This window comes from Ricinus communis, chromosome 1, assembly GCF_019578655.1.
Source record: "Ricinus communis isolate WT05 ecotype wild-type chromosome 1, ASM1957865v1, whole genome shotgun sequence".
In the NCBI taxonomy this organism is placed as follows: Eukaryota; Viridiplantae; Streptophyta; class Magnoliopsida; order Malpighiales; family Euphorbiaceae; genus Ricinus; species Ricinus communis.
In genome coordinates this window covers 14,780,776-14,796,098 of record NC_063256.1, presented here as the reverse complement: position 1 = coordinate 14,796,098, position 15,323 = coordinate 14,780,776, and the positions used below count along the sequence as shown (strand labels likewise).

Here is a 15,323-nt window from a genome sequence, read left to right as displayed (position 1 = left end):
TAAACATTTCTAGTTAAAAATATTATTTTATTATTATTTTTATTATATATTATAGCTAAACTATATAAAAAGTAAAAATTAAATCAAACAATTATATCTTAGTCTAGTGAAATAATCTAGACACTAAGTTGACATGTTCACTGTCAATGGCGAAAATTATGATAATATTGTATGTTAAAAATGAAACTTTTTGTTTACTGTTCAAATGAGACTAATACGAGTAAAATCTTCATTTTTAATATAATTTAATTTTAGTATCTAATAAAAGTAATAACTTTAAATATTTATTTTATTTAAAAATTTATAATTAAACTACATAGTAATTTAATAATATCAAACAAAAAATAAGTGTTTTTAATATGTCTAAATCTTTTTAGAATTAAATTATGCTAAAAAAGATTAAAAGGTATAAATAAGTAGAAGAATATTAAATTTATTATTTTTAATTGGACACTAAAATTAACTTGTGCTAAAAATAAAATTTTACTCTAATTTGCTAATAAAATTAATTTTGAAATAATTTGATACTAGATAATAAGTTTAAGGATCAAATTGTAATATTAAATTACAGTTTAGTTTTTTACTTAACATGGAAATGAGTAGTAGTTAGTTTTATTAAAACTCAAGAGCATGTTAATGTGCATTGAGTCATATATTAGACCAAACCTTAGGAAGTAAATAGTATTTAATTCTAAAAAAATAGGGTAAAGTTTAAAAAAACTACCGTGTAGTTTGACTTTATTTCACTTGAGGGACGAAGATATTTTTTGTATCAAAGGAGTATCACGTGCTTTATTTTCTTAGAATTTTTTAGATACATATTTATGTTTCTACTATTATTTATATAGTTTTATTTATATTTAACTTGGATCATCACTAAATTATGATTTTATAAGTAATGTGATCTAACAATGCATCACGTAATTTACAAAATATATTAAAATTTTATTTAAGAAATTATATTTTAAATTTGATTAAAATTTGAAAAAGAAATATATTAACAACTTGTTACGATCATAAAATATCTACTCGAATGCTAAATTACTTAAAAATAATTTTTTATCAAAATTTTTTTGTCTCTAATAATATTTACAATCTAAAAAATGAGAAAAATATTAAATATACTTAAAACATACTAAGAAAGTAAAACATCTGCTACTTCTTTGATGCAAAAAATATCTTTATCCTTCAAGTGTAAAAATGTCAAACTACATGGTAGTTTTTTAAACTTTATCCAAAAATATATATTTATTTAATCAGTATTTAGTTCTTTCACGTGCAATGGATTACTGAGTGTGGCAGAAGCTGATTACATCAAATAACTGCTATGAATACAATAAATATAAAGTGCGTGACTGTTTGATTTCTAATCTAGATGATTGTGTAGGTAATAAATGGATTTAAATTATTTTAGATTCTTCTCTAAGCTGATGCAGTTTTACTAAATCAATACACAAAGCTTATTAATAAGCTAATAATGAGTTAAGATTGTAAAATTAAGCTATTGGCACGCAAATATAAGCTAGGAACATTTGATTAATGAGTTAGGAATGTAAAATGGGGCTTAAGAAATAAAACTAAGATCTAAATTATTATGAGTTAAGAGTGATAATATAAAATGTAAACTAAGGAACTTAATTGCAGTAAATAAATGCTAAAATAATAATTGAAAAGCTTCAAAAATTTAATTGCAAAAAGTAATTGATTTACAAGTGTAATTGAATGTTGAGGAACACTTGAGAGCTTTGAACGTACTATAAACTAAAACTGAGGATTGCTTTTCTAATCTAAGGATTGCTTTTTCTATTTTAAGGATTGTTATTGTAATCTAGGGATTATTTTTCTACTCTAAGAATAACTTGCTAATTTAAAGATAAATATAAAGATAAAATTTATAGACTCTAGGTTTATTCCTGCTTCCTCACTAGGGGATTCTTGTCTATTTATAGACTTCCATGGCTTGAGAGATATTTTGACATATTCTTTTTCCCTAGATTAATCCTCAATTAACTCCCTATCTTGAGAGCATAAACTATTGCTTTTCATATTTTTCACATGTTAATAAGGATGTAACTTCACTACTCCACTTCCTTACTCTTCTCAACTTTCTGTCCTTATTTCTCTCCACTTCCTGCTTTCGCTCACCTTCCTTGCTCACACCTTATAAACGTGCTTTTCCTTCATTGGATATGCTTCACTTTCACATATTTTTCTTATTGGCCGACACTTGTATTCCTTTCTTCCCACTTCTCAAGAATGTGTTTCAAGCTTTCAGAAAATTTTGTAACTGCTTTCCACCTTCCTACTTTCTCATTTATCACATATTAATAATCCTTAAGGATTATTAAACAAATTCCCGGCTAGTGGGTCAAAGATTTACATATAGGTCAGGAATCTATATATGGGCCAAATCCATGGGCTTCAAGATTCAAATCAACATCAAAGGGCTTTCTTTATGGATCTGATTAAATTTAATGCGCTTGGTTCAGTGCTAAATTTGGTTATTCTCTTCACTTCCTACTTCCGCTCAACTTCCTTATTCATATATTATAAACACCCTTTTTCTTTATTGGATATGCTTCATTTTCACATGTTTCTCTTCTTGGCTAACACTTGTATTTCTTCCTACCCACTTCTTAAGAATGTGCTTCAAACTTTCAGAAAATTTTATAACTATTTTCCACCTTACTGCTTCCTCATTTATCACATATCATTAAGGACTATTAAACAAACTCCTGGCCAGTGAGTAAAAAATTTACACATGGGTCAGGAATCCGTATATGGGAAAAAATATATGGATTTCAGGATTCAGATCAATATCAAATGGGCTTTCTCTATGGGTTTGACCAAATTTAATTAGCTTGGTCAATGCTAAATTTGGATATAAACAATTATCCCTCGTGTATAATAAGGTTGAAAGCCTTATCTATATGCGCAGATCCTTAAAAAATTATTTTTAACCTCTATTATAAATAATTAACGCAAAAAATAGAGAAAGAATTAATTAATAATGGATTCTTTTAATATTTAGAAATATTTAAAACATAAAATATTTAATTTTAAGTCCCAAATATTCTATAAAAGATCCTATCAAAAATCAATTTTATAGCCACTTAATTTTTTCCAAAATAATTCAATTTTTTTAATTCCAATTAGAAATAATCCAATTAAAATAAAAAAAAATTCTTAATTCTCCGACTAAACAACCCCTTACATCTTTCACCAATTTAATTTCGTCTAAACTATTAAAGGATATATCCTATTTTAATTGAAATTTGTTTAGAAAACAAATCCTATTAAAATAAGAATAAAACCCTTTAATTGTTTCTTCTAAACCGAACACTTCCTTACCAAATTCTACACCATCTAGAATCTCTCCAAATTTACAGCTTTCCCACCTTATAAATATTTTTTTCTTATTTTTTTATTTTCTTCTCCTTTTCTTTTCTTAACAACCAAACACCATCAAAACTTTTCCAACCACCGGCTACCACCTCATCTCCGGTCACCACAGCGCTGCCAGCCACCACCAGAGGCCGGCTAACCGCCTATCACCGGCAGCCTAAAAAAATCAGCCCCTCCATTAGTTACATTTTGTGCAATTTTCTTAAAGGAAATAGGTATTTATGCAAAAGCTCAATTTTCTTTGTTTCAATCTTTGATTTTCTTTCACAAAAATTCTGGATTTGATGTGTTTGATGATGGGCATGTGAAATTTTGACGAATTTTGAACTAATTCTCTTTATTATATATTTTTAGCACTTTTTTGATTTTAGCCAAAAAAATTGATTCTAAGGCCAAATTCATTATTAAAAATATAAAAATAAATAGAATTTCCGTGTGATGACTTTCTGAAATTGACTTTAATTATTTATGATTTTTTTAGTAATTTCTGGATTTAAGCCTAAAATAGGAATTAGGTAAAAATAAAATTGCTAAAATCACAGAATAATTAAAATCAATATACGACATGATATCTGGAGATTCTAGAAAATTTGAAAATTTTAATGAATTAATCTTAATTATTTACTATTTTGAAAATTTTTAGAATTTAACCTAAAAATAGAAGGTCCCTCTCGATTCTCCCCGGATTGGAGGATCACCTTTGACCTGCCCGAACTGCTAATATAGCTAATATCAAAATAAAAATAGTAAAAAATAATCAAATAATAAAACATGGGAATTGAGTTTCTGAGAATTTTGGTATTTTTTTGAGATTTTTGGTGAATTGATTTTAATTATTTACTATTCTTGCAATTTTTATAATTTAGCCTAAAAATAGAATTTACCAAAAATAGTAATATAATTAAAATTAACATGGAGAATGATTTACTGATGGGTCTGGAATTTTTTGAAGCTTGTGATATTTTTTGATACCGTCTAATTTTACCGAGCACATGATGAAAAATATAAAATCAAGCAAGAACGTAATTTTAATACTTTTCGGTCATAAACTTGGATCAAATTAGGTAGAATATGAAAGAAAATGTCTGAAATTGATAGTTTTGATATTTAAGATTGGATGGAATTAATATTGAGCATTTTAGAGTTTTAGCCTGAAACTTACTGAGTAATTTTAACCTATGCTAAAATATTAATTAGAAATAGATATTGATGAAAATGACTCGGAAATGGTATTTATGGAATGATTTTTAGCTTTCAAGTGTTTATAAATGTGTTTGTGGTAGTTGCACTAAAATATCTGACATATGTACTGTAATTTTTTGCCAGAACAACAATGAGTTATTCAACCTTGTGGATTGTGCGTAGAATGTGAAAATAGGTATAGATGAGTGTTTCTTGACATGAACGATAATTTACACCTAAAAAATTATGATTAATTAATTTATTTAGACAAGCAGTAATATGCCAGAAACTCCTTAACTAAATATGAGACTTTAAAGAATGAAATATGGGTGAATAACTATGGAATTTTAGCAAATTTGTATGTATGGAATAAAAATGCCAAAATCGTAAATGGTACTTAACTTTTCTCTCATTGGTTAGACATGTCGTCTCAGGCTCTAATTGAGACTTCTTTAAGTATTTCTGCTCCAAATCCTTTAGGTGCCACTACTATGAACATGATAATTCCACGCCTCTTTCAATTTCACTGTATTGCACTTCTTCTTGTCTTGATGTCTTGAATTTCTTTCTACATTATAATCTTGGTCAACATTCCTTAGACATTGTCGTCATTACCACTGCAAGCACTACTGCGGCCTATTCTTCACATCCTCAAGTAGTGTTTTCTACTCTTATGCCTTTAGAATCTTGCTTGAAAGTCAATGAATTATTTATAGATTTCTTTCTTCAATCCTGACTCCCTTTGTAGACCTATTCTTTGCTCCATTATCAGGGATTCTAATGATTCATCCCCATTCCTTATGATTTGATCCACCATTGTTTCTCCTCTAACCTCATTTATTGTGCCTCTTACTAGGAAAGGAATTAAATCCTTAGCAATACTTACAAAAGAGTAGCCTTTAAGCCAAACCTCCTTTATGGATCCCAAATAGCTAACTTAGGACATCAAATCTAGCCATTGAGTTAGCCTGCTTATGATATCAAATATAGTCATAGAATTGACCTATCATTCCTTTAATACCAAATCACTGCTATTAGTGACTTGATTCCATGGCTGTAATATCGGCTTTCAATCTTAATCTTACTCCTTTCTTTGATCCTCGCCTATGAATTGAATAGATTTAAAATCCACACCATAATGATGATCTTTCTTTAATGGTGATTTAAACCCATTCTTTCCATAGCAAGGCATAATAACTGATAATGATGTTAATACTAGAGAAAGCACATAGTAAATATTTATTGTCAATTTCGATCTAAATGTGCGGGCTCCCTATATTCTGAATATCTCCTAACTAAATGTCAAAATTGATTCTTCCATATAGACGAAGACTTCTGTTGAATTTTTCTCTAACATTCTTTTCAAAGGCTTGTGAATCCTCACCTTCTTTGGACTAGTGGATCTTTGATAAAAGCCTTCTTCTTTCGTTGGGGAAGGTGCCCCTCGAGCCTATGTATCAGCCTTTTTCACTTCTTTTGTAGTTGACTTCTAGATGGTGAATTTTTATAAGGTACTAGAATTTCCCTACTTTAAAAACTCCTATTTGATATTCTTCCATTTTCTACTGATCTTGACTCCTCAACTGATTTCTTCTCCTTAGGCAGTGTCTTTAATTTCACCCCTCTTCTCTTTGCAGCCCTCTACCACTACAATCTTCGCTTTTGTGTTCTGGTGAGAGGCTAAGGAAATTCTCTATAAAATCCACGCTTTTATTGATAATGTTTCACATGTTGAAAACTTACAACTCTTTGTTGTTTATTGTGGAACCTTGCATAAGAATGATTAGGAGCCCTATGTAAATTCCTTTCTTAGTTCTTCTCTATCTGCACTAAATATTGCTTAGGAATCCACACCTTGTAGAAAGTCTTCCTAGTATGAATCCCTGAAGCTTTCTTCTTATGGTGATTCTTATGTTGCTCTTTTTCTACTTGAATAAGATACTTCTTAGGTACCCACACCTTGCAAAAAGTGTTTCTACCTGTATATTTCTTCTTTGATCTCATTTTCTGACTCAAAGATGCAATAGGAGGCAAAGTGACTCCAAGAATTTATGGAGAATCCACTAGCCTACTTATACAAAGATCATTATATTGTGGAAATTCCTTACCCTTATAAAATAATTGATAGTCCTCTTCAACATGAATAGTATATGAGTTAAGGTCTTCTTGAGAAACCTCTAAGGACGACCCTCCGTGTTTAAGTGGAACTTCTTCGGATTCCTCAGTTCTAGAAGAAATCATGTGACTTTACTGAGGATTTGTAAGCCCGCCATTATGGCAGCCATCATTATGTGGTGTGTGAGGAGGATAAGATAATTCCTCACTCTATCGATGTGCTTCATATTACTCCTTGACTTGACAAAGATCACGATCACCATTCTGTTAAGGAACAACTTTAGGAACTTCTAAGGATTGCTCCTTGAGTTCCTCTATAATTTGCATTGAAAGCCTATGAATGACTTCTCAATCCTGACTGTTGAAGCTCAATTCTTCCGACTTTCCAATAACAAGTACTGTTGGGATTTGTTGGACTCTCTCATTTTGAGTGTTAAGTTCTTGAGGAGGTGGATTCCATTTCTGCTTTGGTGCATGATCCTGCTTCATCTCCTGCTGGACTTGAATTATCATTTCCTTAGGTATACACCTTCTTTAAAGCATCTTCCTGCGATTGGATTCCTTGACTTTTGATGAATAATTATAAATTGACTTTCTAGCCTTAGTCCATGCCTTGCTCTTTTCCTTAAGGATTGACCTTAATTCGAAAGTAGTAGTGTTGATTGGGGGGCCATAGGAGGGATGAATCCTTGTCTATCAGTATGGTGTCTTTCTTTTTAAAGAACTTAACAATTCCTTTGTCGATCATGTCCTCAACAAGATATGGCTTTTGAAATTGAGGATGGCCTATTTGATGAAAGCTAGGTCCATACAGCTCCTGTATCGCTTCTCTCATTGCACCTACATGATGTTAGTTTAAGGAATTGATAATTGAGGAGTAGTTCCTCTATTAATTCCAGTTTGTGGAATTCCTTGAGGAATAGGCTCTACCTTATACAAGTAAGGTTGAGTATTAGGATTGGTTGCTCTATAGAATTGTTGAGGAACCGACTACTAATGAATCAAGGACTTGCTCGGTTGGTGGCCAGTCTGCGATGGATTTCTAACAAGTCCTAGATTTTCTTTCTGGCGATGAGAAGGTTGATACCCTCCTTATCCTGCCTTTGAATCTGTCTATCGGTATGGTTTCTTTCTGGCAGCTAGAGTGTCCAATAGGTTTGATAATAAGAACTTCCTCAGCTCATAGTGGACTTGGGGATAAAAGTTGTTGATGCCTCTGAACGAGCTCAATTAAGGAATTCATCTGGTGAATTCATGCTACAGATTCTCGCTATACCCTCTACACAACCGTGCAAAGTCTTCATGGTGGCGTCTGGTATATTTTTCTAATATCTTGAGTAAATCCTTACTCTACTTTCTTAGACCCTTTAGGATTTCAAAGTAAGCAGTAGGATTAGCAGCACTAAGAAAATGAAAGAAAGTTGTAACCTAGATTTGCAGCATCAACTCTTGCTGGATTTTGGTGAAATTCCTCACCTTCAAGGCGAGGGTTTTGAGGAATTAGGCTCCTCTCCCTTCTCTATTTGATTTTTTTCAACAAATTGAGAAACATGAATATTATGCTAGTCTTTGGAACTATTAGTTCAGAAATTCTTTAAACCAAAAAAAATAAACATTATATGGATACACTATGTGTGACATGTCCCACTGAGCGTGCCAAAATTATTGTTTGGTTAGTATTTGGCCCTTTCACGTATGGTGGATTGCTGAGCGTGCCAGAGGCTGACTACCTCAAATAATTACTATGGATGCAATAAATGTAAAATGTATGATCTTTTGAGTACTAATCTAGATGACTGTGTGGGTAATAAAGGGACCTAAATTATCTTAGGTTCTTAGCTAAGCTAGTGCAGTTTTGCTAAATTAACACACAAGGCTTATTCATGAGCTAAAGATTAAGCTAATATGAGCTAAGGATGTAGAATCGAGTTGTTGGCATGCAAATATGAGCTTTGAACATATAATTAATGAGTTGGAAATGTAAAATGGAGCTAAGGAATAAAGCTACTAGCTAAATTACTATTAGCTAAAGGCAATGATGTAAAATTAAGCTAAGAAACTTAATTGCAATGAATAAATGCTAAAACAGTAACTGGAAAGCTTCAAGAATTTGATTGCATAAAGTAATCGACTTGCAGGTGTAATTGAATGGTGAAGAACACTTGAGAGGTTTAAACGTACTGTAAACTAAAGTTGAGGATTACTTGACTAAACTAATTATTGCTTTTCTAATCTAAGGATTACTTTTCTACTTTAAGTATAACTTTCTAATCTAGGGGTAAATGTAAAGATAAAGTCTATAGACTTTTGGGTCTGCTTTGATTTGATTGATTTATTGAGTAGGATTTTCTCACTAGGGTGTCCTTGCCTATTTATAGACTTCCATGGCTTGAGAGATACTCTGGCATATTTTTCATCCTTGGCTTGATCCTCAATCACTCCCCACCTTGAGAGCACGTACTATTTCTTTTCACATTTGTCCATGTTGATAAGGGTGTAACTTTCTTGCTCCATTGTCTTACTCTTCTTAATTTTTTATCCTCATTTCACTCAACTTCTTGCTTTTGCTCAACTTTCTTGTTCACACATTATAAACGTGCTTTTCCTTCCTTGGATATGCTTCACTTGCATACCTTTCTATCATTGGCTGATACTTGTGTTCCTTCCTTTCCAATTTTCAAGAATGTGCTTCAAGCTTTCAAAAGATTTTGTAATTGCTTTCCACTTTCCTGCTTCCTCATTTATCACATGTCAATAATCCTTAAAGATTATTAAACAAATCTTGGACAATGGGCTAATGATTTACACATGGGTTAGGAATTCAGATATGGGCCAAAATTCATGGGCTTAGAATTTTGATCAACATCAAATGCATTTTCCTATGGGCCTGGCCAAATTTAATGGGCTTGGGCCAATGCCAAATTTGAATTAAACAATATTGATATTTGAATAATAAAAAAATAAATATTACTGCCTTTCAATATTGTTAATAATGGTGAAGAAGACGGTTATGGTGGTGGTGGTACAAAGGGGTGTAGGTGATAGTGGTTTTAACGAAAATAATTGTGGTAATAATTATTTATTATTTAATTATATTAATTATACTAAAATTATAAAATATTTTTAAAATATTATTATAAATTCTTAAATTTTTTTTTTTATTTTAAAGGAAGATTAAACTCCCACTCTCATTTTCTTTTGAAAATAGAGCTAGTTTTGAGCTAAATATAAAAAGATCTGGGCTAAAAATTTTAAAATTTTAGAAAAGAACTAAATTGAGTCCAAGTAAAAGAGGCAGTAAAGAAAGAGTACCCGCTAGTAAGAGGAACCGAAGTAGATGACCTACCTCACGAAAGACTTACCTCAGCGCTAAAGCCCTTGGCTCGGTTTTCTACTAGCGGCTTTAATATAACCTCAGTTCTATTTATTGGTCTGAGCAAGATACGACTTATTTGAAATAAATTGAATGAACAATTTATAAAAAAATTTGAACTTTATTCTAACTAGAATTGATATGATTTATGTCCATATATATAAATGATTAATTCTTGTTACTTTGCAATTATGTAATAATAATTAAAATAAAAGCAACATTCAACACAAGTATATTATATTTGTATAAGATCCATGCTCAATTATTCCTATATTCATAAATATATTATTTACGTACCATATTAACATTGGTGTACATGATCAATAAAATATGAACATCCGTAAGTGAAGAAGCATTTGAACACTATTTATATAAACATTGATATCGACTAATAAATATCATATGCCATAATAATATATTATCCATAAAATAAGATTAAGGACATAAAGGAATGAAAAACAACTTAAATATAAAAATTAGGGTGAAGTGTAATACTCACTTCATTTGAAAAGAAGTGTAGGTCGACATTTCATGAAGTGCCTATAATGTGGAAAACTGTAGGGACACATATTTTTTTTTTTTTTTTTTTTTAATTTTTGGTTTATATCTAATATTTATTTAGAAATTTTAGTTATTTTTTGATTCTTAAACTTACTGTTTTATAATTTTTTTATGATTTCTTAAGACACCTCTTATTCAGTCTAGAAAAGTTGTTATTTGCATAAATTCGAATGTTGAGACACCTATTATAAGTTTGAACTTATAACAATGATAGACTAAGCCTGATTTTTTCATGTAGTCTCCATTTCTAAATAAGTTTGGTTTTTTTGGAGTCTTGGAGGAGTTTAAGAGAGGAAGACTATTATTAGTGATTTATCTCCATTAGATTATAATGATAGCACACCACCAAATTATTAGGATCAATTAGCTTTTGATTTATGGTTCAATGAAGGAATGAACAAGCAAAGTAAGTATATGGCATGACTATATATTTGTTTGTTTATCTGTTATTATGCGAATTATTATTTACTCTTTCTTTTTTATTGTTGTAGGAATAAATAAATTCTATTGCAGACAAACTGATTTCTCATTTGTTACATCTTAGAGTTGATTTAATATATGAAAAGATATGATTTCACGCTTTGCATATAGTGGTCAACTTATCTCTGGTTCTGTAAGTTTTTTAGTATTCTGTATTTTTTGTTTCTTCAAGTTTAGTTTGCTTTGTTAATATGTTTATTTTGTGCTATTTTTTAATTTTACTTTTACAACATATAAATATTTTGTTTTATTAGTTGAGAAAGAAGGACAAATGTTTTACTAGTTGCAGGGTCAACTGCACAACTATTGATTATTTATTTGATCAATGCAATACTGAGTATTGTATGCATTATTTTTTAAGAGTGGTAATATGAAATCAATAGCTTTTGTTGATAACTTTGTAGCTGAGTATATTCAAGGTTATTATATGCACTAGAATACTCCTTGGTAAGATATTGATCATGTGTTTTCTTTTGTGTCTTCTTTTTTATATATGTTTATAGAGAATGATCAACATTGGATGCTTGCTAGATTGAGTTTTAGGGACAATTGTATTTTTGTCTATAATTCTTTGAGGTAAAATAGAAAAGACAAGGTTGCTGCTAAAATGCTTGAACTCTATAGTGTAGTATTGTCTCATTTTTTTCCTAAAATAGGAAGATCATTTGGAGAAGTTATGTTGATTTAGTTGATTCATTTGATGTGTCAATAGTTGATGGTTTTCCTACTCAAGTGGACAAATAATTATTAAATTTCCTTTCATTATTTTTTTTATTTATATTTATCTTTTAGTAGTTTTCTTTTTATTTTTAAAATCTTTATGCAATATTATAGTATCTTTATTATATCCTTTGCTACATATTTTTATTATTGGCAAAGAGATACTTATTATTGATTTTAATATTAGAATACACCAAAGTATGCTTCTTATGTTGATGCACTCTTATGCTCAGTGTAAGGAAGTTTTTGGTATTAACAGTGATTTGAAGTATCTGGAAAATTGAACATTAGTGATAATGTTAAAAAGAGGAAAGAAAAAGGAAAGAAGGCAAATATTTGTATTGTTTTAGAGCTTACGTATTATTAGTAATTGGAATTTTTAGATATTGATATATTTTATAAATTTTAACACTTTATATTTTCATTTATTTGTTTTAGTAGTCAATTTTTTTGTTTAAGTAGTTTTTAATAATTTTGTAAATATTTGAATTTTCTAATGCAATATTTATAATTTTTCAATATCTGCCTTGTCAGTTGTGAAGTTGTGTTCTATATGTCTATCAAAATTCAAATTTATTTTAATATTTATTCAGCTATAAGAACTTTAAGGGTTCTTATGTTTATTATTTTTTAAGTTTATAATTTGATTGATCTATGTTTTAATATAAGAAGATTGTTCCTTCTAGTGTTTTGTTTTCTCGTTGATTTTTAGTTTATAATTTGTTATGCTATATTTTATGTTTCATTATATTGTTTTTAATTTATCATTGGTTTATTTTTGGATAACAAACAAATAATTTTTTTAAGTTTCTTGGTTACTGATGACTTGATCAAGAAAATTAAGTTATCAACAAGGTCTTTAAGTCTGATCCGAGCTCTGATGTACCGAAACAATGGTTTAGAATGCAGTGGATGAGGTTGTCCGACCACTCACTCCAATGGCTAAGTCAATAATGGTTTTAAGTTATAAAGTATTTAGTAATTATAGAATAATGAATGTATTTGACATGTTATGTCACGGTCCATTATATAGAGAATAAAGGTATCTTACTCCTACAAGGAGGACTTTATAAATATAAAGTCTCCCAATCCTTTTAAGATTAATCTTTTTGGTCATACAATAAAATTCTAGGTCAGGTTGGATTTCTAATTATAGTCCGACTATGACTTGGTCTTCGAGACTTCTTATTGTACTTGAATTTAGACTTAGTCAATCCCGTGTTTCTTGGTTATAACAACTCGGTATGCAAAGTCCGGCCTACTCTTGTCTGCTCGGCCTATTCTTTCATGGTCGACCTATTCTTTCATGGTTGGCCTATTCTATTATGGTTGGCCTATTCTTTATGGTCGACCCATTCTTTTATGCTCGCCTATATTTTGGTTAGTTATCAGTTAATTTGTATTTTCATATTTGATGTTGTGAAATCAATTTTGAATGATTAAATTAGCTTTACAACTACTGCAACAGTATTGATTTTCATCAATGTTAAGTGAAAATCAAGCAAAACACATACGAAAAAACCTTATAGTATATGAAAATGATATACATATCATAATTTATCTTTTTTAATGAATTCAACTTTATCTAAGTTGACATATATATTTGTAGTTTTTAGATAATGAGAAAGTCTTTTTTTTTTTATGATGAGGTTTAAGTATCAGATGTTGGAACAAAAACTTTCTTGGTCAGACATATGATAAACCAATTATAGCTATTTTTTGGTTAGATATTTTATTGTTAAAAAATCACTCAGCAAATTATATTAATTTGCTATGAAATTAACATGATTAGGAATCTGTCTATGTTCCTATTAGATAATGGTTCAATGTTCTATTCTTTTCAGTTTAACTAAAAAATTAGAAGATAACCAAAAACTAAACCACCAATTAACAAAAATTTAAAAAATAATTATGCATTTTGAAACTATATAAATATATGCACAATATAATTTGTTGGTTTTTCTTGAATATCTTAATTTTATATTGTTTCTCTAATTTCAGTAATCTAGTTTTTCTCTGTTACCTAGAAATTAATCAAAAAATAAACTAAACATCAACCAAAATTAACATCTGAAACTTAATTAAAGTGATCAAAATTAGTCTCTTTTAATTTCATTCAAATCACTCTAAATGTTAAAGAAATGAAAAAAAAATAATATTAGCCAATCTATCAACATTAATATTGGGCTTTTATTTTTAAAAAATAGTTTTTGATCATTTTTTTTATTTATGCATGTATTTTGGTTGTGTTCAAGTTGCTTGTGTTTCCCACACTTATTTTGAATTTTGTTCTTCCCATGCTGCTTTAATTCTTTTTTCTTTTTCAGGTTTTCCAGCTTTAATTCTTGCTTCTGATGGAAGAAAAGTATTTCTTTGACCTCAATTGGTATGTCGCATATGCTTTGCTTTCCAATCAGACATATTATTGCTTCATATCTGTTAATGAGTTTCTCTTTTTATAAAAATATGAGCAATATTTAAAAGGATCTTGATTCATGTCATTCAATATTACAATAACTTATGGACATGGTAACTTATCCATTTGAAGTATGTTGCATGTGCATGTTCTTTCTCTCCTATTTACTATGAACTATTTTTTATTGTCATTTATATTGAATAATTAATCATTTGTTGGCTTCACATGAATTATATAATAAAGTAATTAGAAATATATACCAAATAATTACTAGTAGCATGGATTATAATTATAAAAGAATAGATACTTTTTATAATTACTATCAGCTTCAAGAATTGAATGTACTTTTCTCTTAACATATCTTTAACTTTTTCTAAAAGCTTGGTGAATGTTGATTTTGCACCAATTCTATTTGGAAAACTCTAGTATTGTACTAAAGCACATAAGTATTCTAGTAATATAGTAATATGTAGCTGCCTAGCAGCTTTGTTGACCGCGATGAGTGATGGAACTATATTCGATGTTATAATTGAGTATCTATTATTGATTAGAACACTTTCGACCATCTCCTATAGCCGATGTTGTTTAAACAAAGTCTAAACCCTTAATCAACCTTGTCTAACTCATTCATGTAATAGTTTAATTGTTCTATATTATATGCTTTTGCTGTTACAAGAAATGACTTTTTAATCCTTGGACTTTTTTTAACTTTTATTTTATACTGTTCAATAAATGGTAATGTATGATCCATGACTTTCTTCAAGGTATCTATGCTTTCATGTCAATTAGAAATCATGCACATTCTTCTCTACAACTACTTACTTTTCTGATTCTTATAAATAACCATTCCAAAGATGCATAATTCTTAGAATCAACTACTTAAAATACTAGAGGAAAGATCTTATCAGCCCTATCTAGTGTTGCTACTAAAAGAAGTTTTCCTCTATATATTGCTTTCAAAAAAGTGCCATCAACTACTATAATAGGTATGCAATGTATCCATCCTTTTATTAAAGTATCAAGAGCAACAAATGCATATAAGAAGTGCCATTATATTTTATTTTTAGCTCA

General features: G+C 29.4%; 1 long non-coding RNA gene across 1 annotated transcript; it reads left to right on the top strand.

Moving 5' to 3' along the window:
- Nucleotides 1–2,361: 2,361 nt before the first annotated feature.
- LOC107261042 lies at nucleotides 2,362–14,476 on the top strand. Its single transcript, XR_003078707.2, has 2 exons — nucleotides 2,362–3,620; nucleotides 14,164–14,476. It is a non-coding gene; the product is annotated as an uncharacterized LOC107261042 (long non-coding RNA).
- The last annotated feature ends 847 nt before the right edge of the window (nucleotides 14,477–15,323 follow it).